This window comes from Cervus elaphus, chromosome 13, assembly GCF_910594005.1.
Source record: "Cervus elaphus chromosome 13, mCerEla1.1, whole genome shotgun sequence".
Classification (NCBI taxonomy): Eukaryota; Metazoa; Chordata; class Mammalia; order Artiodactyla; family Cervidae; genus Cervus; species Cervus elaphus.
The window spans coordinates 6,404,811-6,431,790 of record NC_057827.1 but is presented as its reverse complement, the minus strand read 5'-3'; the positions used below and the strand labels follow the sequence as shown (position 1 = coordinate 6,431,790).

The 26,980-nt window shown below is 52.4% G+C and overlaps 1 long non-coding RNA gene and 11 other non-coding genes across 19 annotated transcripts in view; all 12 read right to left on the bottom strand.

Moving 5' to 3' along the window:
* Positions 1 to 20,778, bottom strand: part of LOC122706290 — a 49,716-nt gene extending 28,938 nt beyond the window's left edge. Inside the window, exons 1-6 of one of the 8 annotated variants that reach the window (XR_006344362.1) lie at positions 20,721 to 20,778; positions 17,988 to 18,126; positions 10,427 to 10,576; positions 7,937 to 8,086; positions 5,099 to 5,252; positions 903 to 995 (exon numbers count right to left, since the gene is read on the bottom strand). This is a non-coding gene — a long non-coding RNA (uncharacterized LOC122706290). Of the gene's footprint in view, positions 1 to 902; positions 996 to 5,098; positions 5,253 to 7,936; positions 8,087 to 9,983; positions 10,156 to 10,426; positions 10,577 to 17,987; positions 18,127 to 20,720 lie in introns of those variants that run through there. The other 7 variants (XR_006344356.1, XR_006344361.1, XR_006344360.1 and 4 more) reach the window with 7 other exon arrangements.
* Positions 1,312 to 1,402, bottom strand: LOC122707214. The gene has a single exon (XR_006344735.1). It is a non-coding gene; the product is annotated as a small nucleolar RNA SNORD116 (small nucleolar RNA).
* On the bottom strand, positions 3,834 to 3,923 carry LOC122707219. Its single transcript, XR_006344740.1, has one exon. It is a non-coding gene; the product is annotated as a small nucleolar RNA SNORD116 (small nucleolar RNA).
* LOC122707104 lies at positions 4,764 to 4,855 on the bottom strand. The gene has a single exon (XR_006344628.1). It is a non-coding gene; the product is annotated as a small nucleolar RNA SNORD116 (small nucleolar RNA).
* LOC122707103 lies at positions 7,602 to 7,693 on the bottom strand. The gene has a single exon (XR_006344627.1). It is a non-coding gene; the product is annotated as a small nucleolar RNA SNORD116 (small nucleolar RNA).
* LOC122707199 lies at positions 10,094 to 10,185 on the bottom strand. The gene has a single exon (XR_006344720.1). It is a non-coding gene; the product is annotated as a small nucleolar RNA SNORD116 (small nucleolar RNA).
* LOC122707215 lies at positions 12,656 to 12,746 on the bottom strand. The gene has a single exon (XR_006344736.1). It is a non-coding gene; the product is annotated as a small nucleolar RNA SNORD116 (small nucleolar RNA).
* On the bottom strand, positions 15,440 to 15,533 carry LOC122707218. Its single transcript, XR_006344739.1, has one exon. It is a non-coding gene; the product is annotated as a small nucleolar RNA SNORD116 (small nucleolar RNA).
* Positions 17,686 to 17,778, bottom strand: LOC122707196. Its single transcript, XR_006344717.1, has one exon. It is a non-coding gene; the product is annotated as a small nucleolar RNA SNORD116 (small nucleolar RNA).
* On the bottom strand, positions 20,418 to 20,510 carry LOC122707204. Its single transcript, XR_006344725.1, has one exon. It is a non-coding gene; the product is annotated as a small nucleolar RNA SNORD116 (small nucleolar RNA).
* A 2,372-nt stretch (positions 20,779 to 23,150) lies between the features above and the next one.
* LOC122707127 lies at positions 23,151 to 23,242 on the bottom strand. The gene has a single exon (XR_006344650.1). It is a non-coding gene; the product is annotated as a small nucleolar RNA SNORD116 (small nucleolar RNA).
* Positions 23,243 to 25,881: 2,639 nt separating this feature from the next.
* On the bottom strand, positions 25,882 to 25,973 carry LOC122707183. The gene has a single exon (XR_006344705.1). It is a non-coding gene; the product is annotated as a small nucleolar RNA SNORD116 (small nucleolar RNA).
* Between the last annotated feature and the right edge of the window lie 1,007 nt (positions 25,974 to 26,980).

The window sequence follows — 26,980 nt, the reverse complement described above, 5'->3', positions numbered from 1 at the left end:
GAATATCACAGCCGTAACTCAGAGACATACTGAGACCCGGGTCCTCCAGGAACAATGGGACACCCATAGCCATGCCATGAGAAAACCCAACAAACAGTTGTGACCTCACTGACCTCACTGTGACAATCCTCACTGATTCTCTGGACTGAGGCCAGGCATGCCAGAGACCATGAGCTCACTGTACCAGCTGGTGGCATGCCAAGATGACCCATCCCCCAGACAGCCTCTCCTGCCCCTAAACCTGCAATCTCTCCTTAGCAGCCAACTCCCCTGTTCCTACAAGGTCCTGCCCAATGACCTCTGGGAAGAACTCTAACCTTTAGGGAAGGCTAGGAGGGCTGGGTAGAAAAAAATTTAGGATGGCTTAAGGAACAACTTCACAAGGTCAACACAGAGAAAATGTAGCCAGATGGGGACCTCATGCCTCATAATCGGCACACAGGTCAAGACAGGATACAATACTACAATAACAAACATTCAGCACCATGAAGACACAAAGTGAAGGAAGTTAATCAAAAAGAGGCCAAATAGGGCACAGTCCCTGACTCTTGTTTCCCTACGCCTTCCAGACACTGAGCACAAATGCACTGAAGGCAAGCAAAAGAGCTCAGGGAGCCCTCTAGACTCGCTGACACCTCCACTCACCAGTCCAGCCATGCGTTCACCACTCATTCCACACACATTCACCACCCTCTCACCTTTCAACTGCCCTGAAATACACCTGCCTCAGACTCTCCCATTAACACAGAATATTTATTACCTCAAAACATTTTCCAGGCCCACCCTCCCAACACTCATGTTCACTCACATATGAGCGGGACACAACCCAAAAAGGGGACATAGGCTTGGACAACGTGCTGGGGACAGTGGCTGATGTCCTCCAACCATCAGGAGAAACTTACTCTGTATCCTTTTTCTCCAGTAGAACATGAGATAGAAGACCAACCTAGGCGAGGACTCTTGTTCTGACTCTTGTGTAAAGATTATGGTTTCCTCTAAGAGACAAGGCAACAACTGAGTGGAGGCATGAACACAGTGGCAGCCCAGAGGCTCTCAAACAACTCCTGCATCCTCTGCTATCTCACCCTCACCCGCAGCAGGAGACCATAGATCTGACTGGGCTCATAAACCCAGACCAGACATGCTGTCTGCAGCCACTCAAAGAGGATGGGAGTCCCAGGCTCCTTTCCCAATGGCTCCTTTTCCCATGAGAAGGCTGTCCCCCTCAACTTACACAGTGAAGCTGCTGAAGCACAAGGAAGCAAATGCAACTTGGCATTCTCTCTATTTTCCCTGTGGGAACCACACACTGGAACTTAATTCCAATGAGGAGACCACAGGGACTGCTCACTCATTTTGTTTAGATTTCCAAGGAATGCATTTGTGGGAGTCAACACAATCCTACCATGTGTTCAGACACTGGATGTGGAAAGTTGTGGCTTCTACCTTAGGACTGTAGGCGAGCCCAATCACATCAACATTTGGGGCCGCCCAGAGCCAAGACATGGGTAGGAATTGTAGTCAAGCCTCAGGCCATGGGACTTGAATGCCAGAGAGTAAGCACAGAACGTAAGGGTGCAACCCCAGCACCCAGAGGCCTGTAGACAAACCACTAGGTTTTGGGAAAGAACTGCCACTTACAACCATGGGTGTTCTACCTGTATCCCCATGGGCTGCATGTCCACTCAGATATGGGGGATCACTAATTTCACCTGGCCTCACCTCCACAAGCCAAGTGTCACAGAATATGCAAAAGGTTACCTGTTGCAATGGTATTCCAAGTTGGTGACTCAAATTAACTTAAGGCAAGAAAATACCTGCAGGCTTGAAGAATAGCAACAGGCACATAGCAGACAGAGGCAATGCTCACAGGAGAGCTGAGATTCATACTGCCATCTATGACTCAATTGCTGCAACTCTTTCGTGTGTCAGAAGCCAAAAATGAATGCATTGCTACAGGGAAAAATTCAGTGTCAAGGGGCCAACAAGACAAAGTGAGAATGTTCTGTTAACTCACTGGTCTCAGAGTCTGCAAATCCACTCCTCTTACCATCACTGACAGCACAATGTAAAGATAATCTCTAAGAATCCCCAACTCACCCTCGGGGGCAGGAGGCCACCTTGTCTGAATTACCACTGTCCCTCCAGGAAAACACACACACTCTTGGCACCTACTCTGCTCACAATGGTCTCACCACCATGGGGAAGGAACAAAGGTATTTGAGAGCTTGCACAAGAATAAGGCCCTCCTTTGACAGGGAGATTATCCATGAAACTATTTCTTGGGCTGTGCAACAAACGGGCTCCATAGTACAGCTGTGAACAATCTGGGTGGCACACGAGTGTACTTGCTTTCTGGACTACAGCCGTGCTACAAGCAGTTAGCTTGAAATATACAAAAAGCTATAGGCCATTGGAACCATTCTGAAATGCAAAGATGTGGGGCTCCACCCTTTACAGTGCTTAAGTTGCTCAACGTGATGTACTGCACTTTTTAAGGCAGTAACATCACTACAATGGCCCTGGAGACAACACAAGACCCAGGTGATCCATGACCATCCTGACAGCACAAGCCATGACATGACAGGATCCAGAAACAGCCATGGCTGCTGAACCCACAATGATGTCTCTGGCTTGCGGCTAGGAACGCAAGAGACCACAGTGTTGCCGCACCAGCAGGCCACAAAACAAAAAGACCACTGTGCCAGAAAGCCTCTCCTGTCCTTAAGACAGCACCTGCTTATGTGGGCAACTGACTCCTCTGTTTCTATCAGGTCCAGCCCACTGAATTTCAGGAAAAACTCCTAAACTTGGGAAAGGATAGGTGGGCTGGATATAGGAATGACATGTGGATGTCCCGAGGCACACCTTATGCCATGCACACAGGGAGAACATGGAAAGATGGACAGAAAACATCCCCTTTGCCTCATAATTGGCCACCAGGACGAGACAGGACACGATACCAACCACTTGCGGATCTGGAGTTCCGCCACAAAGGAAACCAATTATGGGAGAGGGAAACTTGGATGGTCCATAAATCTGCCACTGTTGTCCTTCCTAATACTCATTCCAAATGCACTTAAGGAAACATAAAGAGTCCATGAAACCTGACTGAAAAATTTATCCATCCACCTGCTTACTCACCCATTGGTTCAACCACCCTTCTGGGCTTATTTCCTGCTGTCCAAGTTTTCCTCACTTCCTGCCAACCACCCGCATCAGGGAAACATGCTGGACCTTTCCATCAACATAGGATTCTGATTTCCTTGGAAAGGCACTAAGGCACCTTCCAGATTCAGCCTCCTAACACCTGTGCACACTCATACACAAAACAAAAGAAACAATACAAGAAGGGTCCATCAGCTTGCCCAAACTCCTGGACACTATGCTCATTTACTTCTTCAAATATCAGGACAAAACTATGTAGCATCCTATTCCCCAGGAGAACATGAAAGAGAAGTCTGGCGAGGCCACAACTCCCGTTCTGAATCTGAACAAAAACAATTTGTTTTCTCTAGGGGACTAGGCAATGGGCAGGCAGAGGCCTGATGAACTCAATGTCAGCCCAGAGGCCCACAAATGGCTTTCACTTTCTCTGCCACGGCACTTTCACCCACAGTAAAAGACAACAGCTTTGGCTAGTCTTGTGCAACCAGGGACAACACATGGTCTCTAGCTGTTCCCTGAGGATGGGAGATGCAGGCCCTTTTCCCCATGGCTCGCCTACACACCACAAGGTTGTCACTCTCAGCTTCCATGCTATTGCCGCTGATGCCCCAGGGAGCAAAGGCAATATGACCCTGTCCATTCCATCCCTCTGGGAGCCACATGCTGGACCTTAGTTCCAAAGAGAACATGATAAGGATTGATAATTCATTTTGTCAGATTTTCAAGGTTGCCTTTGTGGGAATCATCATCCATCTAAGTGCATGTGCTCAGATGCTGAATGAGCAAAGTCAGGACCTCTACCCCGGGAAAGCCAACAATCTCAATCACTTCAGCAGTTGGAACTGCACAGATCCCAGCCAAGAGGCAGGAACTACAGCCAAGCTGTGGGCCATGGGACTTTGTGTGCCCCAGGGAAAGTACAAAGGTGAAAAAGAAGACACCACACCCAGAGCCCTATGGCCAAACCACCAGGTTTACGTGAAGAAGGGCCACTTACAGCCATTGGTGTTCCACCTGGACCACCACGGGCCGTGTGTCCAGTGGCCTGTGGTGGCTCATAGGCCTCAACTTTCCAGGCTGGGAGTCATGGAATATGTAACGGGTCCCCTGGTGCCAATGGTCTCCCATCCTGGGCCACTCAATCTGGCTTGAGGCAAGAAAAAACATGCAAGTATGAGGAAAAGAGACAGGCATACAAGGGAAAAAGGCAAGGCCCCCAGGAGCATTGCCCTCACACTTGCATCTACCATTAGATTGCTGCACCTCAATCTGGTATGTCAGAAGCCAAACAAGAATGTGTTGGCATGTGGATTGCTTCAGATTCAAGGGGCCATCAGGACAAAGAGCAACAATCTGTCAACTCCCTGGTCTTGGGCCCTGCAATTCCTCTCCCCATGCGATCCCCACCAACACAGCTTAAGGATGTCCTCCATGAATATCCAAGATGCCCTCAGGGGAACAGGGACCCCTTGGTCTAATAGCCACTGCTGTTCCAGAGGAACACACCCACTCTAGGCACCGAGTCTGCTCACAAAGAGCATGCCAGTGGGGAAAGGAAAAAAGTTTCTGAGGGTTTCCTCTTGGAGCCACGTGCTGGACCTCAGTTCCGATGAGGAGACGGTAGGGATGTATCACTCATTTTGTTCAGATTTCCAAGGAATGCATTTGTGGGAGTCATCATCGATCCAAGCACGTGTGCTCAGGAGATGCATGAGCAAGGTCGTCACCTCCATCCCAGGAAGGTCAGTGAGCTCAATCATGTCAGCATTCGGGAGTGCACAGATTGCAGCCATGTGGCAGGAACTACAGCCAAGCCTTGGGCCCTGGGACCTTGCATGCCCCAGGGAAACCCCACAAGGTGAGGGCATGGATCCCATGCCCAAATCCTTGGGGCCAAACCGCTAGGTTTCCTCAAAGAAGGGCTGCTTACCGCCATAGGTGATCCACCTGTACATCAAAGGGCCAACTGCCCAGAAGTCCCTGGGGGCTTGCATGCCTCGTCTTGCCAGGACAGTTGTCATGGAATATGTAATGGGTTCTCTGTTGCAAATAGTCTTCCATCCCAGGTCACTCAAGGCCACTGGCTTGGGGTGAGAAAACACACACATGTGTGAGGAAGAGCAACAGCCATACTGGGGAAAGAGGCAAAGCCTCCAGAAGTGCTGCTCTCATTCTTGCATCTACCATTCAATTGGTGCACCTCAGTCTGGTGTGTCAGCCGTCAAACATGATGCATTGGTGCACGGATACCCTCAGAGTCAAGGGGCCTGCAGGACAAAGACTGCCAATCTGCCAACTCCCTGGGCTTGGGCCCTGCAATTCCGCTCTTCATGCCGTCCCCACCAACACAGCTTAAGGATGTCCTCTGTGAACCCCTGAGACACCCTCAAGGGACTGGGGCCCCTTGGCCTAACAGCCACTGCCCTTCTAGGGAAACACACCTGCTCTTGCCACATACTCTGCTCACAATGGACTGCCCAGCACAGGGAAGGATAAAAGGTACCTGAGGGCTTCCACAACAGTAAGACCCTTCCCTGACAGGGAACAGATCCATGAAAAATGTCTCTTTCAGTCCTGCAACAAAGGGGCCCTGATGGACATCTACGCTTAGCCCAGCTGACACATGAGCATGCTTTGCTTCCTGGCCAAAAGCCATGCTAGAAGGCCTTCCTTAGGCACCATGAAAAGATGTAGGCCATTGGAGACTTCCTGAAGTGCAAAGATGCTGGGGCTCCACCCTTACAGCAACTGGGTCACTTGTCCACCCTTACAGCAACTGGGTCACTTGTCATGCTACCTTGCTCTCTGTAAGGCAGTAACATAACTGCTGTGAACCCACACACAGCACAAGACTCAGGTCGTCCACAACCATTCTGACACCACCAGCCAGGTCATGACACAAACCAGTAAAGAGGCGAGATGACTGAACCCACATGACACCTCTGGCCAGAGGCCGGGCATGTAGGAGAGCACAGCCTCGCTGAACCAGCAGACTGCATGACAAAATGAGCCCCACACCAGACAGATTCCCCTGCCCTTAAAATTGAAGACACTCACAGGAGCATCTGACTCCCATTTCCATGAGGTCCTAGCCCCTGAGTTCAGGGAAGAGCTACTAAACTTGTGCAAGGATACCTGGGTTGGGTACAGAAATGACACTGGGATGTCCTGAGGTATAGCATCATTCCATGCACACTGGGAGAATGTGACACGATGGACAGAAAATATCCCTTCTACCTCATACTTGGCCTCCCTGATAGCTCAGCTGGTAAAGAATCTGCCTGCAATTTAGGAGACCATCCTTTGATTCCTAGGTTGGGAAGATCTGCTGGGGAAGGGATAAGCTACCCACTACAGTATTCTTGGGCTTCCCAGGTGGCTCAGATGGTAAAGAATCCACTGGAATATGGGAAACCTGGGTTGGATCCCTGGGTGGGGAAGATCCCCTGGTGAAGGGAAAGGCTACCCAGTCCAGTGTTCTGGCCTGGAGAATTCCTGGAGAATTCCATGCAACAGATAGTTCACACTTGGCCCCGAGGTCAGGACAAGATACAATGCCATGTTGGAAACCACTACTAGCTCAAAGCCTGTCACAAAGGAAACCAACGATGGGAGAGGCCAACTGTTGGATGGTCCTTGAACCTATGAATCTGCCACTGTGATCCTTCCCCACATTCACTCCAACTGTATATGAAGGCAACCCAGACTTCAGGGAACCTGACTGACTCACTGATCCATCCACGCATCCATCCACCCATGGGCTCTACCACCATTTGAGGTGCATTTCAAGATCTCCGAACTTTGCTCTCCCCCAGCATCCACCCACCTCAGGGCAATGTGCTAGTCCTCCTGTTGACACAGGATTTTTATCCACGGCATACCCTAATGCAATTTCCAGGCTCAGTCTCCCAACACCAGTGCCCATGCACACCAACCAAAGAAACGATCAGACGAGGGGCCCTCAGCTTGGCCCACATTCTGGACACTCTGCCCATTGATCTCCTCTCAATATCAGGAGAAAACTATGCAGCAATCCATCCCCAGAAGAACATGACACAGAAGCCTGGCCGAGGCCACGACTCCTGTTCTGACCCTGAGTGAAAACTCTGTGCTATCTGCCAGGGACCAGGCAGTGGGTGCACGGAGGCCTGACAAACTCATTGGCAGCCCAGATGCTCTCAAATGGCTTCTGCTTCCTCTGCTACCCTCACTCTCATCCACACCAGGAGACAAAAGGCCTGGATGGCTCATGCAAACAGAGACAGTTTGTGGTCTCGTCATAACCCAAGCATGGGAGATGCAGCCCCTTTCCCCCGTGGCTCACCACCATGTCACAAGGCCATCACCCTCAGTTTGCACACTGTGGCTGCTCACACCCCAGGGAGCAAATGAATGTGACCCTGGCCCTTCGATCCCTCTGAGAGCCACGTGCTGGACCTCAGTTCCGATGAGGAGACGGTAGGGATGTATCACTCATTTTGTTCAGATTTCCAAGGAATGCATTTGTGGGAGTCATCATCGATCCAAGCACGTGTGCTCAGGAGATGCATGAGCAAAGTTGCCACCTCCATCCCAGGAAGGTCAGTGAGCTTAATCATGTCAGCATTCGGGAGTGCACAGATTGCAGCCATGTGGCAGGAACTACAGCCAAGCCTTGGGCCCTGGGACCTTGCACGCCCCAGGGAAACCCCAGAAGGTGAGGGTGTGAATACCATGCCCAGATCCCTGGGGCCAAACCACTAGGTTTCCTCAAAGAAAGGCTGCTTACCGCCATGGTTGTTCCATCTGTACACTCAAGGGCCACTTGTCCAGTTGCCTCTGGGGATTCGTGAGACTCATCTCGAGAGGCTGGGTGTCATGGAATACACAACAGGTAACCTGTTGCCAACAGTCTTCCATCTCGGGCCACTCAACCTGGCTTGGGGCGAGAAAACACATGCATGCGTGAGGGAGAGCACCAGGTGTACGGGGGAAAGAGGCAAGGCCTCTGGGAGCATTGCCAATCATTCTGGCATCTACCATTCAATTGCTGCAATAAGGTGTGCTGTGTAGGCAGCCAAAGAGGGATGTGTTGGTGCATGGATACATTTAGAGACAAGGGGCCATCAGGACAAAGAGTGCCAATCTGCCAACTGCCTGGTCTCAGGCCTGCAATTCCACTCCACGTACTGTCACCGCCAACACAATTTAAGGATGTTCCCCAAGAACCCCGAGACCCCCCTCAGGTGAATGTGGTCCCCTTCGCCTAACAGCCATTGACATTTCAGGGAAACACACCCACTCTTGGCACCTATTCTGCTCACAATGGACTGACCAGCATGGGAAAAAATAAACGGTACCTGAGGGCCTCCATGACATTAAACCCCTTCTCTGATATGGAGCATATCCACAAAAAATGGCTCTTTCAGCCCCATGACAAAAGGGCCCCAGTGGACTCAGCCCAGTTGACACATGAGCATGCTTGCTTCCTGGTCAACAAGCCCTTCCTTGAACAACACAAAGAGCTACAGGCCATTGGAGCCATTCCAAAGCACAAAGATGCTGGGGCTCCACCCTTCAGAGCAACTGGGTCACTTGTCATGCCACTTTGTTCTTTTTGAGCCAGTAACATTACTGCCATGAGCCCAGACACAATACGAAACTCAGGTCATCCATGACCATCCTGAAACACCAGTCATGACACCACAGAACCCAGCAAAGAGGCACAATGATTGAACCCACATGACGCCTCTGGCCACAGGATGGCAGGAGAGCACAGCCTTGCTGCTAGGCACCACGCCAGAGAGCTCCTCCTGCCCTTAGAACTGTAGCCACTCATGTGGGCAGCTGACTCCCCTATTTCCACAGGGAGAAAATTTCTTCCCCTTCCCCTATGTCTTCCCCTGCCCCCTAACTTCTGGGAATAGCACCTAAACTTGGGCAAGGATATGTGGGCTGGGTATAGAAATGACACTGGGATGTCCTGAGGCACAAATTCGCTCCATGCACATGGGGAGAGCAAGGCAAGATGGACAGAAAACATCCCCTCTGCTTCATACGACCCTCAGGCCAGGACAAGATACACCACCTGGGGAACGACTCACGGCTCCAGAGGTCTGCAGCAAAGGAAACCAGTCACGGGAGAGGCCAACTGTTTGATGATCCATGAACCTGTGAACCTGCCACCACAGTCCTTCCCCACACTCACTCCAACTGAACCTGAAGGCAACCCAGAATTCAGGGAACTTGACTGACTTGCCAATCCATCCACCTGCCCATCCATCCATGCGTTCCACCACCACTTGAGGTACATTTCACACTCTCCAAGCTTTGCTCTCCTCTGGCAACTGCCCACCTGAGGACAATGTGCAGGTCCCTCCTGTTGACTCAGGACTTTCATCCTTGGAAATGCCGTAATGCACCTGCAAGGCTCACCCTCCCAACACTAGTGCCCACTTACATACCAACCAAAGAAACAATCAGATGAGGGGCCATCAGCTTGGTCCAAATTCTGGACACTCTGCCCAATGATCTCTGACTATCAGGAGGAAACTATGCAGCATCCCATCCCTGAGAAGAATATGACATAGAAACATGGCTGAAGCCATGACTCCTTTCCTGACCATGAATGAAAACACAATCAGGCAAAGGCAGTGTGGCTAACAAACTCAATGGCAGTCCAGATGCTCTCAAAAGGCTTCCACTTCTCTGCTACCAATAGAATCATACATGCCAAGAGACAAAAGCCTTGGCTAGCCTCATGCAACCAGAGATGACTCGTGGTCCCTAGCCATATCCTGAGGTTGGGAGGTGAGGGCATCTTCCTCATGGCTCACCTCTGTACCACAAGGCCGTCACCCTCAGCTTGCATACTGTGGCTGCTGATGCCCCAGGGAGCAAATACAATGTGACCCTGGTCCTTCGATCCTACTGGAAATCACATGCTGGACCTCAGTTCCGATGAGGAGATGGTAGGGAGGGCTCACTCATTTTGTTCATATTTCCAAGGAATGCATTTGTAAGAGTCATCATCGATCCAAGCACGTGTGCCCAGGAGCTGCATGACCAGTCGCCACCTCTATCCCAGGAAGGCCAGTGAGCTCAATCAGGTCAGCATTTGGGACTGCACAGATTGCAGCCATGGGGCAGGAACTGCAGCCAAGCCTTGGGCCCTGGGATTTTGAATATCCTAGGGAAACCCCAGAAGGTGAGAGTGCAGATCCCATGTCCAGATCACTGGGGCCAAACCACTAGGTTTCCTCGAATAAGGATCACTTACCTCCATGGGTATTCCATCTGTACGCCCAAGGGCTGCATGCCCAATGGCCCCAGGGGGCTCATGCTCCTTGTCTCACCAGGCTGGGATTTATGGAATATGTGACGGGTTCCCTGCTGACAATGGTCTTCCATCCTGGGCAACTCAATCTGGCTTGAGGTGAGAAAACACATACATGCATGAGGAAGAGCAACAGGCATACAGGGGAAAGAGGCAAGGCCTCCAGTAGAGCTGCCTTCATTCTTGAATCTACTATTCAACTGCTGCACCTCAGCCTGGTGTGTCAGAAGCCAAATATGAATGCATTCACACATGGATACCTCCAGAGTCAAGGGGCCATCAGGACAAATAGCACCCATCTGCCAACTCCCTGGCCTCAGGCCCTGCAATTTCTCTTCTTTTGCCGTTTCTACTGAAAGCTTAAGGATGTCCCCCAAGAACCCTGGAGACACCCTGAGGGGAACAGAGCCCCCTTGGCCTAATAGCCACTGCCCTTCCAAGGAAACATATCCACTCTTGGCACCTATTCTGCTCACAATGGACTTGCCAGCACAGGGAAGGATAAAAGGTACCTGAGGGCTTCCATGATAATAAGCCCCTTTTCTGACAAGTTGCATATCCACAAAAAAAAGGCTCTTTCAGCCCTGCAACAAAGAGGTCCCAATGGACACCTGCACTCAACCTGGTTGACACATGAAGGTGCAGGATTCCAAGCCAACAGCCATGCCAGAATAACTTCCTTGAAAAGCACAAAGAGCTACAGATCATTGCAGACATTCTGAAGGGCAGAGATGCTGGGGCTCCACCCTTTACAGCAACTGGGCCACTTGTATGCTGACTTTCTTTTTGTAAGGCAGCAATATCAATGCCATAAACCCGGACACAACATGAGACTCAGGTTGTCCATGACGATCTGGACACCATCAGCCATGCCATGACAGAATCCAGCAAAGAGGCATGATGAACGAATCCACATGACACCTCTGGCCAGAGGCCAGGAACACAGGAGAGCACAGCCTCCCTGCACCAAATGACAAAATGAGCCCCTGCAGGCCTCCCTGCGGGCCAAATGACAAAATGAGCCTCACAGCAGACAGCCTCTCCTGCCCCTACAACTGCCCACTCATGTGGGCCGCCAACTCCCCTGTTTTCCACAGGATCCTGGTCCCTGATTTCTGGGAAGAGCCCCTAAACTCAGGCAAGGATAGGTGGGTTGGATTTACAAATGACAGTGGGATATCCTAAGGCACAACTTCACGCCAAACACAAGGGGAGAATGAGGTGGGATGGACAGAAATATCCTATCTTCCTCATACTTGATACCCTGGCCAGGACAGGATATGACACCAGACTGGAAACCACTCCCAGCTCCAGAGGTCTGCCTCAAAGGACCTATCACAGGAGAGGCCAACTCTTGGATGGTCCGTGAACCTATGAACCTGCCGCCGTGGTGCTTCCCCACATTCACTCCAACCTTAACTGAAGGTAACACCGACTTCAGGGAACCTAACTGAGTCACTGATCCATTCACTTACCCATCTACCCATGGGTTCCACCACCATTCGAGGTACATTTCACACTCCCCAAGCTTTGCTCTGCCCCAGCATCTCCACCCCCAACCCCTCAGGGCAACGTGCAGATCCCTCCCATTGACACAGGATTTCCATCCTCAGAAATGCTCTAAGGCATCTGCCAGGCTCAGTTTCCCAACAGCAGTGCTCATTCAGACAACAACCAAAGAAACGGTCAGAAGAGGGGCCATCAGCTTGGCCCACCTGCTGGATGCTCTGACCATTGATCTCCTCTGAATATCAGGAGAAAATCTGCGGCATGCCTTCCTGGAGAAAAAAATGACATTGAAGCCAGCTGAGGCCAAAACTGCTGTATGAATCATGAGTGAAAAATCTTGGCTTTTCTCCAGAGCACCAGGCAACAAGCAGCAGGCGGGGGGGGGGGGGCGGTCAGTGAAACTCAATGGCAGATCAGATGCTCAGATGCTTCAAATGGCTTCAATTACCTCTGATAACTGCACACACATCATAACAGAGGACAACATCCCAGGCTAGATTATTGAAGCCAGAGACAAACTGAAGTCATTTATAAGGGCCACCAAAAGAAAGATGACAACCAAATGAAGGGGACCCAGGTATTGTATGCATGTGTGTGACCAAGTCTAAGCTGGCCCTAACTGATAACTAGCCCCAATCCTAGCTTCACGGGAGGCATCGTGCTACAGCTCAGTGTTGATGAGGAGATGGTAGTGAGTTCTCACTCATTTTGTTCAGATTTTCCAAGGAATGCATATTAAAGTTGTCATCACTGATCCAAGCATGTGCTGCTTCACTGCATACCTCAGCAGGGCAGGCAGGGCTGCTCCAAGAAGGAGCCAATGATCTGGGAGTCCTCTAGGAGCTGGGAGAATTCAGAGCCCCCAGGCTTCTTGGCAAGAGGAAAAGTCCATTCACACTTACAGGTACTCGGGCAATCCCAGGAAACCCTAAATCCACGACACATTTTGGGGCAGGGGAAGGTGTACCGTCCTTAGTGATCCAAAAAACAGAAACTGCAAGCTGTTCCTGCCACACTTCTCACAGGATTCTCTTGCACCTTCATTCACAGAATCATAGGCAGGGATTCTTCTAAGTGACAGTCATACCTGGAAACTTCTCCTGACAAGTCGAAGGAAAGCACAAGCACGCTTCAAATGTGTACCCGGGTTCTCGATGAACAATATTGGTGTCCACGGTTCCCTGGGGGAAAGCCTGCATCTGCTTCTGAACTGCCTCGACCCCTCATGTCTGACTGGATACCTATCTATAGCACAAAGGTAGGAAATTATCTTAAAGTTCCTATCGGTGTCTGTCTCACTGAGTATGTGTGCGTGGCAGGGGATTTGATGTGGGTCTGAGTGTGTGTGTTCCAGTGTACCAAGAAGAATGTGCCTCGAGACTCTGGGTGTGCCTCTGAAACTCCTTCTGGGTGTCTCCAGGACTCAGGGTCCCACTGCAAAGGCCTTGGTGTCTTAACACGCATGTCTTCACCACAGAGCCCTGACCTCCTGCTGTCCAACAAAATGGCAGATGACACCTGCCACTGTCCACAAGCCCCATGCAAAATTTCATCCTGAGGAGCTGTTGAAATAGGGCATGGGCTTGTGATCTCTGTGACCCATACCCTATCACCATGAACATGAACCTGACTGCCCAAGGTCACCTTGCAGAGCAACTGTGTGAATGCCATGTACCATGAGACATGCCAGCTAAAACTACAGCTCAAGTGTCCATGGTCACAAGACCCACCTCCTCCTGGATCAAGGAAACTTTCCCCAAGAAGGTCAAAAGTATTGGGAACATGACCCTGGGGCAGATATGGCCCACCATTCCCTAAAAGGGCAAAATAATTCAGGGCATGAGCCACTTCCTGCCCAGTGAGTCTAATCACTCTCCGAACTCCGCCGGAAAGTGCAAGATGGGACCTGGTCTTCCTCAGGTACCAGGATTCAGGGGTCACTCCCACAGAAACTGGGCCCCTTTGCCGGCCAGATAATGCTCAGATCCATAGCCTCCAGGGCCCTGGGAACCAACCACACCAAGGAAAAACTCCTAAAATAAAGCGATTCCTGCAAATTGAACTCCTCCATCCACCCCCAGTGCGACTCACCCACATCAGAAGCCATCAGGTCTTCTGCTCACAAAGGGATATTTAGCACTCAGAAGACCAACAGGAAGAAGGTGGTCTTTGATTACGGTGACACCATGCCATTCTGCCCAGCATCCCTTCTCTGCTACACAAAATAATCAAATGTTCACAGAACACCAAGTCTGCTTCCAGGAAGACTTGAGAAGAACTTCCAGGGAAAGACCTTTGTTATGTGAAGTTTCCCACAACAGTGCCAGGGAAGTAAGTCATTTGCTACATCATGGAGGAAGCCTTGGTATGCCAACCAAAGATGAATCTCTAAAAACCACAGGACTCCAAGGTTGAATACTTCTCTGCCACGGTGGTGAACAACTGGGTGCCATCTGGGCAGTCCAGCTGGTCCCATCTTTAGGAATTTATAGACCTTGCAAATTGCAGGCCAAAAGGAAAAACAATGTGCAAAGATCTCATTTCTGCCCACACTAGCTGGCTGTGAGGCCTCAGTAAGTGGAATTCTTCAAGGCACCAAAGATACGCTTTGTGAGTCCTTCTTCTGGCAGTGGGCCACCAAGGCCACAAAGGTCACCTATCACCAAGCCTGCCAGGCACCAAAATGCCCTCTCCTCTGTACCCAGCCAAGGGCAGCTCCAAAAGGACCACAGTATGGCACAATGAAAACACAACAACAGTGCCTGCAGCCTCAGTGGACAGACCATCCCAGGAAATCACACTGCACTTTTCCTCACCTGCACAACCATTCTGCTCTAGGCCTCTGGCCAACCTGCAGGAGGAATGCAGGCTGGGACCACTGCACAGTCCATGGTGGCCTCCAAGACACAAGCATGTGACAGAAGATGCAACACAGGAACTGCCAAGGACAGAAACGAGGTCTACTGCCTTTCAACCCTGCCACCATTTGACTAGGTCCCTGAAAACAATACAGCCCACAGGGCACTCAGAAATGCCACCAACCCAAAGGGCCTCAACAGCTAGGACCTCAGATCTGAGGCTCCAATAAGAAACTACAGAATCTTCCTCACTTTGGCTTCCACATCAGCACAGCCCAAACTAGTGCACTTGCAGCAAGAACCGGGACAAAACGCACACTGTCAAGCCAAGGGCTCAACAGGCTCAGGCCAGGATCTACTCTGACTCCTAGCATCACAGGTGAGGCTAGACGTTTCCCGTGAACTTCAGTGGCATTGATCTCAGATCTTGCACTCCAGGAAAACCGCATGAACATCTTACACAGCCCACACTCAGAAGGGAGCCTTGCAAACGGTGATGATCCTGGTGCTCTATGCATATATGTGACACAGTAAAAGCAGCCTTTACTGCTAATGAAAACACACTTAGCCCCAGGAGAGGCAACGTGCTAGAACTCACTGTCGGTGAGGAAACAGTATTGAATTCTGACTCATTTTGTTCAGATGTTCCCAAGGAATGCATATGAGAGTGTTGTCACAGATACGAGCACATGCTGGCTCGCTGCCCACCTCAGAAGGGCAGGTAGGGCCAATCTCAGGAGGAGCCAGTGACCAGTGAGTCCTTCAATAGCCAGGGGAATTCAGAGCCCTAAGGCTTCTCTGCAGAATGGTCCTTCCATACATACAACTACTCAGGCAGTCCCAGGAAACCCTAAATCCATGAAACATCTTGTGGTAAGAGAAGGGTGCCATCCTCAGTGATCCAAAAAGCAGTGGCAGGAACCTGGGCCCGTCAGCTTCTCGCCAGACTCCCTTGCACCTTGAGGTCCTGTCAGACATGCATGGCTCCTTGTCTTGGGTAGCAGATAGTCATACCTGAGAACTTCTCCTGACAAGTGGAGAGAAAGCAAAGGAACACTTCAGATGTGTGCCCAAGTTCTCACTGAACAATGTTGATGTCCATGGTTCCCTAGGGAAGGCCTTTATATGCTTAGCCAAATGTATTGATCCCCTACCTAGGACTGGATAAATATGTGAGCATGAGTGCAGTAAAAGAATTCAGGGCATGAGCCTCTTCCTGCCCAATGAGTCCAATCACTCTTCAGGGATCCAATGGTAAGTGAGAGACAAGAGGTGCTCATCCTCAGGTACCAACATCCAAGTGTCACTCCCACAGAAACGGGGCCCCTTGCCCAGCCAAATAGGTTAAGATCCACAGGGTGCATGCCACTGCTTACTGACCAGACTCTATGGGAAAAACTCCCATAATGCAGGGCTTGGTCCAAATTGAACATTTTTGCCCCAAATAGCGACTCACCCACATCAAAAGCCTCCAGGGGCTCTGTTCACACAGAGACAACCAGCACCCAACAACAGAAAAAAGTGGGCTTTGACTAGTGTGACAGCAAACCATTCTGCCTGGCACCTCATGCCCGCAAAGCAAGATCACCAAGTGTTCACAGATTACTAAGGTGGCTTTCAGGAAGACATCAGAAGACCGGCCAGGGGAAGACCTTGGATGTACCAGGTCTCCTGCCATAGTGCCAGGGGAGCCTCTGACAGGGGAGCTTCTGGCGCCTATATTGAGGTAGCCTTGGTATGCCAACCAGTGACCAATCTCTACCATAAACACAGGCCTTCAAGGTTCATAACTCATTGCTAGGGGAGGAAACTCCTGGGTGGATTGGAACTGACTAGCTGGCCCAAAATTTGAAGAAATAAAACACCTTGCAAATTCCAGGACGAGGGGCCAAAATGGGGGCCAAGGAGCATGCACGCACAACACATTACCATCTAAAGGGCTGGCTCCTTAGACACAGACAGTGCAACTTTTCAAGGCAACAAAGATACGAATGAAGAGTTCCTATTCTGGCATAGGAATAACAGGGCCAAAAGTGTCACAATCACCAAGCATCCCAAACACCAGCAATGCCCTCTCCTCTGTACCCAGCTGAGGGCAGCTCTAAAAGGACCACAGTATGTATCACTGAAAACACAATGACAGTGCCTGCAGCCTCAGCAGACATAACATCCCAGGCAATCACACTGCGCTTTTCCTCACCTGCCCAACCATTCTACTCTGGGGCTCTGGTCAACCTGCAGGAGCAATGCAGGCCTGTGACCACAACACAGTCCATGGCGACGTCCAAGATTCAAGCATGTGACAGGACTTGCAATTCAGGAATTGCCAAGGGCAGAAATGAGGCCTTTTAACTTTCACAACTGCCACCGTTCCCCTAGGTCTCTGCAGCTGCTGCAGCCCACAGGGTACTCAGCAATCTCACCAACCCAAAGGGCCGCAATGGCGAGGGCCTCAGATCTGACCTGGGCCTCCAATCAGACACCACAGAAGCTTCCTTGCGTCAGAATCGACATCACGAGAGCCCCAATTAGCACACTTGCAGCAAGAACCAGGACAGTGCACCGATCTCAGTAAAGAGCTCACTGTCCGATGCCAGGATCTACTGCGACACCTACCACCACTGGACAAGCCGGATGCCTCTTCTGCTCCTCACTGCCCTTCACCATGGACCCCAAATTCCAAGAAGGCCGCTCGAACATATGTACACGGCCTACCCGCAGATGGGAGCCTCGCAAATGGTGGGGACCTGGCTCCTACTTGCGTGTGTGTGACGCACTCAGAGAAGCCCTCTTGCTAACCAGTCCCACCCTTAACCCCAAGGGAGGCAACGTGCTGGACCTCAGTTTCGATGAGGAGACGGTAGTGAGTTCTCACTCATTTTGTTCAGATTTTCCAAGGAATGCATGAGAGGCTGTCGTCATCGATCCGAGCACGTGCTGGCTGGCTCCCCACCTCCACAGGGCAGGCAGCGCCGCTCCAAGGAGGAGCCAGTGACCTGGGAGTCCTCCAGCAGCCAGGGCAACTCAGAGCCCCAAGGCTTCTCAGCAAGAGGAACGGCCCTCCATATGTACAGCCACTCAGGCAGTGCCAGGAAACCTGAAATTCACGACACGTCTTGCGGCAGGAGAAGCCGTACCGTGCTCGGTGATCCAAAAAGACCTGGAACTACCCTGGACCGCCACACTTCTTGCCGGACTCGCTTTCATCTCGAGCTGCCGCGTCATGGGTGGACCTTCATCTCCTGGGCCTTGGACAGCGATATCTGTTAACTGCACCTGACAAGCGGACAGAAAGCACAGGAACACTTGAGATGTGGACTTGGGCTCTCACTGAGGAACACTGATGCAGAGCTTTCACTGGGGGAAGGCCTGTATCTGCGACCCAACTACATCCATCCCTTACAGACAACTGGTGACCTCCCATGCAAAAGAGTGCAGCAAATTAGGCTCAAGGTCATGTGGGTGTCTTTCTGACTCAGCATGCATGGGTGGCAGGGGATTCGATGTGGGGTTGAGTGCCTGTGTCCCGGTGTACCAACAAGAATGCACTCTCGGCAATTTGGGGGTGTGTCCAGAAATATGTCCAGGTAGCCTAGTCTCAGTGCCCGCATTGAAAGGCCCTACAGTCTGAACACCCATGCCGTGTTCATGGAGCCCTGAACTCCTGTCCTCCCACGACATGGGGGATGACACCTGGCATCTTTCTTCAGCCCCATGCAAAATTTCACTGAGGGGCTGTTGACGTAGGCTATAGGCTCCCAGTCTCCATGACCCACGATGTCTGACCAAAGCACAGAAATCTGACTGCCCAAGGACACCTTGCAGAGCATCTGTGTGAATGCCACGTACCCTGAGACTGTAGCTACTACTACAGCTCAGGGGTCCTTGGCACAAGGTTCACCTCCACCCTAACCAGAAAAGTTTCCCAGAGAACTACAGAGTAAGGTGAACTTGGCACTAGGGCAGATTCGGCCCAGCGCACCCTCGAATAGGAGCAGAATTCAAGGCATGCGTCTCTTCCTGCCAGTCAGTCGACTCATTGGGCAGCCTCTGACAGAAAGTAAGGATGGGACTTGGACTTCCTCCGGTACCAGGATCCAGGGGTCACTCCCACAGAAAATGGATCCCTTTCCTGGCCAGATTATCCTCACATCCACACCCTGTAGGGACCAGGCTACTGACCACACCCTACAGAAAGCTCCAATAATGCAGGGCGTGGTCCACATTGGACTCATCCTGCCCCAAGGGTCACTCACCCAAATCTGAAGCCTCCAAGGCCTCGGCACACACAGGGACAATCCTCAAGCAGGAACACCCACAGCATCATGATGGTCAAAATGACCGCGTGCACACAGATCACTAAGGATGCTTTCATGAAGACTTTAGAAGACCTGTCAGGGGAAGACCCTGGATGCCACAGGTCTCTGCCATAGCGACATGGGAGCTGCTGGCTCCTACATTCAGTCAGCCTGTGTATTCCTACCAATGACTAAACTCTACCAGAACCATGGGCCTCCAAGCTTGATGCTCCATTGCCAGGGGGCCAACACATTGGTGCTATCAGGGCCGGCTGACTGGCCCCAACCTTAGGGAGCCTAGGTAATTCCAGGCCCAGGGGACAAATGGCGGCCAAGGGGAATGTGCACACACCACATAACAACCCACAGGGCTGGTTGCTGGGCCTCCCTTTTTGCAACTTTTCAAGGCACCAAAGATACCCTTGGGGAGCCCTTCCACTGGCAGCAGGGCACCAAGGACACAAAGGTCACCTCTCACTGAGCCTCCCAGGCCCAAGCAATGCCCTCTCCTCCGTACCCAGCTGAGGGCAGCTTCAAAAGGACCACACTATGTATCAGTGAGAACAGAACGACAGTGCGTGCAGCCTCAGCAGACATAACATCCCAGGCAATCACACTGCGCTTTTCCTCACCTGCCCAACCATTCTCCTCTGGGGCTCTGGTCAACCTGCAGGAGCAATGCAGGCCTGTGACCACAACACAGTCCATGGTGACCTCCAAGACTCAAGCATGTGACAGGACTTGCAACTCAGGAACTGCCAAGGGCAGAAATGAGGCCTATTAACTTTCACAACTGCCACCGTTCCCCTAGGTCTCTGCAGCCGCTGCAGCCCACAGGGTACTCAGCAATCTCACCAACCCAAAGGGCCGCAATGGCGAGGGCCTCAGATCTCACCTGGGCCTCCAATCAGACACCACAGAAGCTTCCTTGCGCCAGAATCGACATCACGAGAGCCCCAATTAGCACACTTGCAGCAGGAACCAGGACAAAATGCACCGCTCTGAGAGAAGAGCTCACTGTACGATGCCAGGATCTACTGCGACACCTACCACCACTGGACAAGCCGGATGCCTCTTCTGCTCCTCACTGCCCTTCACCATGGACCCCACATTCCAAGAAGGCCGCTCGAACATCTGTACACGGCCCACCCGCAGATGGGAGCCTCGCAAATGGTGGGGACCTGGCTCCTACTTGCGTGTGTGTGACGCAGTCAGAGAAGCCCTCTTGCTAACCAGTCCCACCCTCAACCCCAAGGGAGGCAACGTGCTGGACTTCAGTTTCGATGAGAAGACGGTAGTGAGTTCTCACTCATTTTGTTCAGATTTTCCAAGGAATGCATGAGAGGGTGTCGTCATCGATCCGAGCACGTGCTGGCTGGCTCCCCACCTCCACAGGGCAGGTAGCGCCGCTCCAAGGAGGAGCCAGTGACCTGGGAGTCCTCCAGCAGCCGGGGCAACTCAGAGCCCCCAGGCTTCTCAGCAAGAGGAACGGTCCCTCCATACATACAGCCACTCAGGCAGTGCCAGGAAACCTGAAATTCACGACACGTCTTGGGGCAGGAGAAGTCGTACCGTGCTCGGTGATCCAAAAAGACCTGGCACCACCCTGGGCCGCCACACTTCTTGCCGGACTCCCTTGCACCTCGAGCCGCCGCCTCATGGGCGGGCCTTCGTCTCCTGGGTCATGGACAGCCATATCTGGCAACTGCACCTGACAAGGCGACAGAAAGCACAGGAACACTTGAGATGTGGACTTGGGCTCTCACTGAGGAACACTGATGCAGAGCTTTCACTGGGGGAAGGCCTGTATCTGCAACCCAACTACATCCATCCCTTACAGACAACTGGTGACCTCCCATGCAAAAGAGTGCAGCAAATTAGGCTGAAGGTCATGTGGGTGTCTTTCTGACTCAGCATGCATGGGCGGCAGGGGATTCGATGTGGGATTGAGTGCCTGTGTCCCGGTGTACCAACAAGAATGCACTCTCGGCAATTTGGGGGTGTGTCCAGAAATATGTCCAGGTAGCCTAGTCTCAGTGCCCGCATTGAAAGGCCCTACAGTCTGAACACGCATGCCGTCCTCATGGAGCCCTGACCTCCTGTCCTCCCACGACATGGGGGATGACACCTGGCATCTTCCTTCAGCCCCATGGAAAATTTCACTGAGGGGCTGTTGACGTAGGCTCTAGGCTCCCAGTCTCCATGACCCATGATGTCTGACCAAAGCACAGAAATCTGACTGCCCAAGGACACCTTGCAGAGCATCTGTGTGAATGCCACGTACCCCGAGACTGTAGCTACTACTACAGCTCAGGGGTCCTTGGCACAAGGTTCACCTCCACCCTAACCAGAAAAGTTTCCCAGAGAACTACAGAGTAAGGTGAACTTGGCACTAGGCCAGATTCGGCCCAGCGCACCCTCGAATAGGAGCAGAATTCAAGGCATGCGTCTCTTCCTGCCAGTCAGTCTACTCATTGGGCGGCCTCTGACAGAAAGTAAGGATGGGACTTGGACTTCCTCCGGTACCAGGATCCAGGGGTCACTCCCACAGAAACGGGATCCCTTTCCTGGCCAGATTATCCTCACATCCACACCCTGTAGGGACCAGGCTACTGACCACACCCTACAGAATGGTCCCATAATGCAGGGCGTGGCACACATTGGACTCATCCTGCCCCAAGGGTCACTCACCCAAATCTGAAGCCTCCAAGGCCTCGGCACACACAGGGACAATCCTCAAGCAGGAACACCCACAGGATGACGGTGGGCAAAATGACCGCGTGCACACAGATCACTAAGGATGCTTTCATGAAGACTTCAGAAGACCTGTCAGGGGAAGACCCTGGATGCCACAGATCTCTGCCATAGCGCCATGGGAGCTCTTGGCTCCTACATTCAGTCAGCCTGGCTATTCCACCCAATGACCAATCTCTACCAGAACCATGGGCCTCCAAGCTTGATGCTCCATTGCCAGGGGGCCAACACATTGGTGCTATCAGGGCCGGCTGACTGGACCCAACCTTAGGGAGCCTAGGTAATTCCAGGCCCAGGGGACAAATGGCGGCCAAGGGGCATGTGCACACACCACATAACAACCCACAGGGCTGGTTGCTTGGCCTCTCTTATTGCAACTCTTCAAGGCACCAAAGATACCCTTGGGGAGTCCTTCTACTGGCAGCAGGCCACCAAGGACACAAAGGTCACCTCTCACTGAGCCTCCCAGGCACAAGCAATGCCCTCTCCTCCATACCCAGCTGAGGGCAGCTTCAAAAGGACCACACTATGTATCAGTGAGAACAGAACGACAGTGCGTGCAGCCTCAGCAGACATAACATCCCAGGCAATCACACTGCGCTTTTCCTCACCTGCCCAACCATTCTCCTCTGGGGCTCTGGTCAACCTGCAGGAGCAATGCAGGCCTGTGACCACAACACAGTCCATGGCGACCTCCAAGACTCAAGCATGTGACAGGACTTGCAACTCAGGAACTGCCAAGGGCAGAAATGAGGCCTATTAACTTTCACAACTGCCACTGTTCCCCTAGGTCTCTGCAGCCGCTGCAGCCCACACGGTACTCAGCAATCTCACCAACCCAAAGGGCCGCAATGGCGAGGGCCTCAGATCTCACCTGGGCCTCCAATCAGACACCACAGAAGCTTCCTTGCGCCAGAATCGACATCACGAGAGCCCCAATTAGCACACTTGCAGCAGGAACCAGGACAAAATGCACCGCTCTGAGAGAAGAGCTCACTGTCCGATGCCAGGATCTACTGCGACGCCTACCACCACTGGACAAGCCGGATGCCTCTTCTGCTCCTCACTGCCCTTCACCATGGACCCCACATTCCAAGAAGGCCGCTCGAACATCTGTACACGGCCCACCCGCAGATGGGAGCCTCGCAAATGGTGGGGACCTGGCTCCTACTTGCGTGTGTGTGACGCAGTCAGAGAAGCCCTCTTGCTAACCAGTCCCACCCTCAACCCCAAGGGAGGCAACGTGCTGGACCTCAGTTTCGATGAGGAGACGGTAGTGAGTTCTCACTCATTTTGTTCAGATTTCCAAGGAATGCATGAGAGGGTGTCGTCATCGATCCGAGCACGTGCTGGCTGGCTCCCCACCTCCACAGGGCAGGCAGCGCCGCTCCAAGGAGGAGCCAGTGACCTGGGAATCCTCCAGCAGCCAGGACAACTCAGAGCCCCCAGGCTTCTCAGCAAGAGGAACGGTCCCTCCATACATACAGCCACTCAGGCAGTGCCAGGAAACCTGAAATTCACGACACGTCTTGGGGCAGGAGAAGCCGTACCGTGGTCGGTGATCCAAAAAGACCTGGCACCACCCTGGGCTGCCACACTTCTTGCCGGACTCCTTTGCACCTCGAGCTTCTGCCTCATGGGCGGACCTTCGTCTCCTCAGTCATGGAAAGCCATAGCTGGCAATTGCACCTGACGAGGGGACAGAAAGCACAGGAACACTTGAGATGTGGACTTGGGCTCTCACTGAGGAACACTGATGCAGAGGTTTCACTGGGGGAAGGCCTGTATCTGCAACCCAACTACATCCATCTCTTACAGACAACTGGTGACCTTCCATGCAAAAGAGTGCAGCAAATTAGGCTAAATATCATGTGGGTGTCTTCCTGACTCAGCATGCATGGGCGGCAGGGGATTCGATGTGGGATTGAGTGCCTGTGTCCCGGTGTACCAACAAGAATGCACTCTTGGCAATTTGGGGGTGTGTCCAGAAATATGTCCAGGTAGCAAAGTCTCAGTGCCCGCATTGAAAGGCCCTACAGTCTGAACACCCATGCCGTCTTCATGGAGCCCTGAACTCCTGTCCTCCCACGCCATGGGGGATGACACCTGGCATCTTTCTTCAGCCCCATGCAAAATTTCACTGAGGTGCTGTTGACGTAGGCTATAGGCTCCCAGTCTCCATGACCCATGATGTCTGACCAAAGCACAGAAATCTGACTGCCCAAGGACACCTTGCAGAGCATCTGTGTGAATGCCACGTACCCTGAGACTGTAGCTACTACTACAGCTCAGGGGTCCTTGGCACAAGGTTCACCTCCACCCTAACCAGAAAAGTTTCCCAGAGAACTACAGAGTAAGGTGAACTTGGCACTAGGCCAGATTCGGCCCAGCGCACCCTCGAATAGGAGCAGAATTCAAGGCATGCGTCTCTTCCTGCCAGTCAGTCGACTCATTGGGCGGAATCTGACAGAAAGTAAGGATGGGACTTGGACTTCCTCAGGTACCAGGATCCAGGGGTCAGTCCCACAGAAACAGGTCCCTTTCCTGGCCAGATTATCCTCACATCCACACCCTGTAGGGACCAGGCTACTGACCACAGCCTACAGAAAGCTCCCATAATGCAGGGCGTGGACCACATTGGACTCATCCTGCCCCAAGGGTCACTCACCCAAATCTGAAGCCTCCAAGGCCTCGGCACACACAGGGACAATCCTCAAGCAGGAACACCCACAGGATGACGGTGGGCAAAATGACCGCGTGCACACAGATCACTAAGGATGCTTTCATGAAGACTTCAGAAGACCTGTCAGGGGAAGACCCTGGATGCCACAGGTCTCTGCCATAGTGCCATGGGAGCTGCTGGCTCCAACATTGAGTCAGCCTGTGTATTCCAACCAATGACCAAACTCTACCAGAACCATGGGCCTCCAAGCTTGATGCTCCATTGCCAGGGGGCCAACACATTGGTGCTATCAGGGCCGGCTGACTGGCCCCAACCTTAGGGAGCCTAGGTAATTCCAGGCCCAGGGGACAAATGGCGGCCAAGGGGCATGTGCACACACCACATAACAACCCACAGGGCTGCTTGCTTGGCCTCTGTTATTACAACTCTTCAAGGCACCAAAGATACCCTTGGGGAGTCCTTCTACTGGCAGGAGGCCACCAAGGACACAAAGGTCACCTCTCACTGAGCCTCCCAGGCACAAGCAATGCCCTCTCCTCTGTACCCAGCTGAGGGCAGCTTCAAAAGGACCACACTATGTATCAGTGAGAACAGAACGACAGTGCCTGCAGCCTCAGCAGACATAACATCCCAGGCAATCACACTGCGCTTTTCCTCACCTGCCCAACCATTCTCCTCTGGGGCTCTGGTCAACCTGCAGGAGCAATGCAGGGCTGTGACCACAACACAGTCCATGGCGACCTCCAAGACTCAAGCATGTGACAGGACTTGCAACTCAGGAACTGCCAAGGGCAGAAATGAGGCCTATTAACTTTCACAACTGCCACCGTTCCCCTAGGTCTCTGCAGCCGCTGCAGCCCACAGGGTACTCAGCAATCTCACCAACCCAAAGGGCCGCAATGGCGAGGGCCTCAGATCTCACCTGGGCCTCCAATCAGACACCACAGAAGCTTCCTTGCGCCAGAATCGACATCAAGAGAGCCCCAATTAGCACACTTGCAGCAGGAACCAGGACAAAATGCACCGCTCTGAGAGAAGTACTCACTTTCCGATGCCAGCATTTACGGCGACACCTACCACCACTGGACAAGCCGGATGCCTCTTCTGCTCCTCACTGCCCTTCACCATGGACCCCACATTCCAAGAAGGCCGCTCGAACATCTGTACACGGCCCACCCGCAGATGGGAGCCTCGCAAATGGTGGGGACCTGGCTCCTACTTGCGTGTGTGTGACGCAGTCAGAGAAGCCCTCTTGCTAACCAGTCCCACCCTCAACCCCAAGGGAGGCAACGTGCTGGACCTCAGTTTTGATGAGGAGACGGTAGTGAGTTCTCACTCATTTTGTTCAGATTTCCAAGGAATGCATGAGAGGGTGTCGTCATTGATCCGAGCACGTGCTGGCTGGCTCCCCACCTCCACAGGGCAGGTAGTGCCGCTCCAAGGAGGAGCCATTGACCTGGGAGTCCCCCAGAAGCCAGGGCAACTCAGAGCCCCCAGGCTTCTCAGCAGGAGGAACGGTCCCTCCATACATACAGCCACTCAGGCAGTGCCAGGAAACCTGAAATTCACGACACGTCTTGGGGCAGGAGAAGCCGTACCGTGGTCGGTGATCCAAAAAGACCTGGCACCACCCTGGGCCCCCACACTTCTTGCCGGACTCCCTTGCACCTCGAGCCGCCGCCTCATGGGCGGACCTTCGTCTCCTGGGTCATGGACAGCCATATCTGGCAACTGCACCTGACAAGGGGACAGAAAGCACAGGAACACTTGAGATGTGGACTTGGGCTCTCACTGAGGAACACTGATGCAGAGCTTTCACTGGGGGAAGGCCTGTATCTGCAACCCAACTACATCCATCCCTTACAGACAACTGGTGACCTACCGTTCAAAAGAGTGCAGCAAATTAGGCTCAAGGTCATGTGGGTGTCTTTCTGACTCAGCATGCATGGGCGGCAGGGGATTCGATGTGGGGTTGAGTGCCTGTGTCCCGGTGTACCAACAAGAATGCACTCTCGGCAAGTTGGGGGTGTGTCCAGAAATATGCCCAGGTAGCAAAGTCTCAGTGCCCGCATTGGAAGGCCCTACAGTCTGAACACCCATGCCGTCGTCATGGAGCCATGACCTCCTGTCCTCCCACGACATGGGGGATGACACCTGGCATCTTCCTTCAGCCCCATGCAAAATTTCACTGAGGGGCTGTTGACGTAGGCTCTAGGCTCCCAGTCTCCATGACCCATGATGTCTGACCAAAGCACAGAAATCTGACTGCCCAAGGACACCTTGCAGAGCATCTGTGTGAATGCCACGTACCCTGAGTCTGTAGCTACTACTACAGCTCAGGGGTCCTTGGCACAAGGTTCACCTCCACCCTAACCAGAAAAGTTTCCCAGAGAAC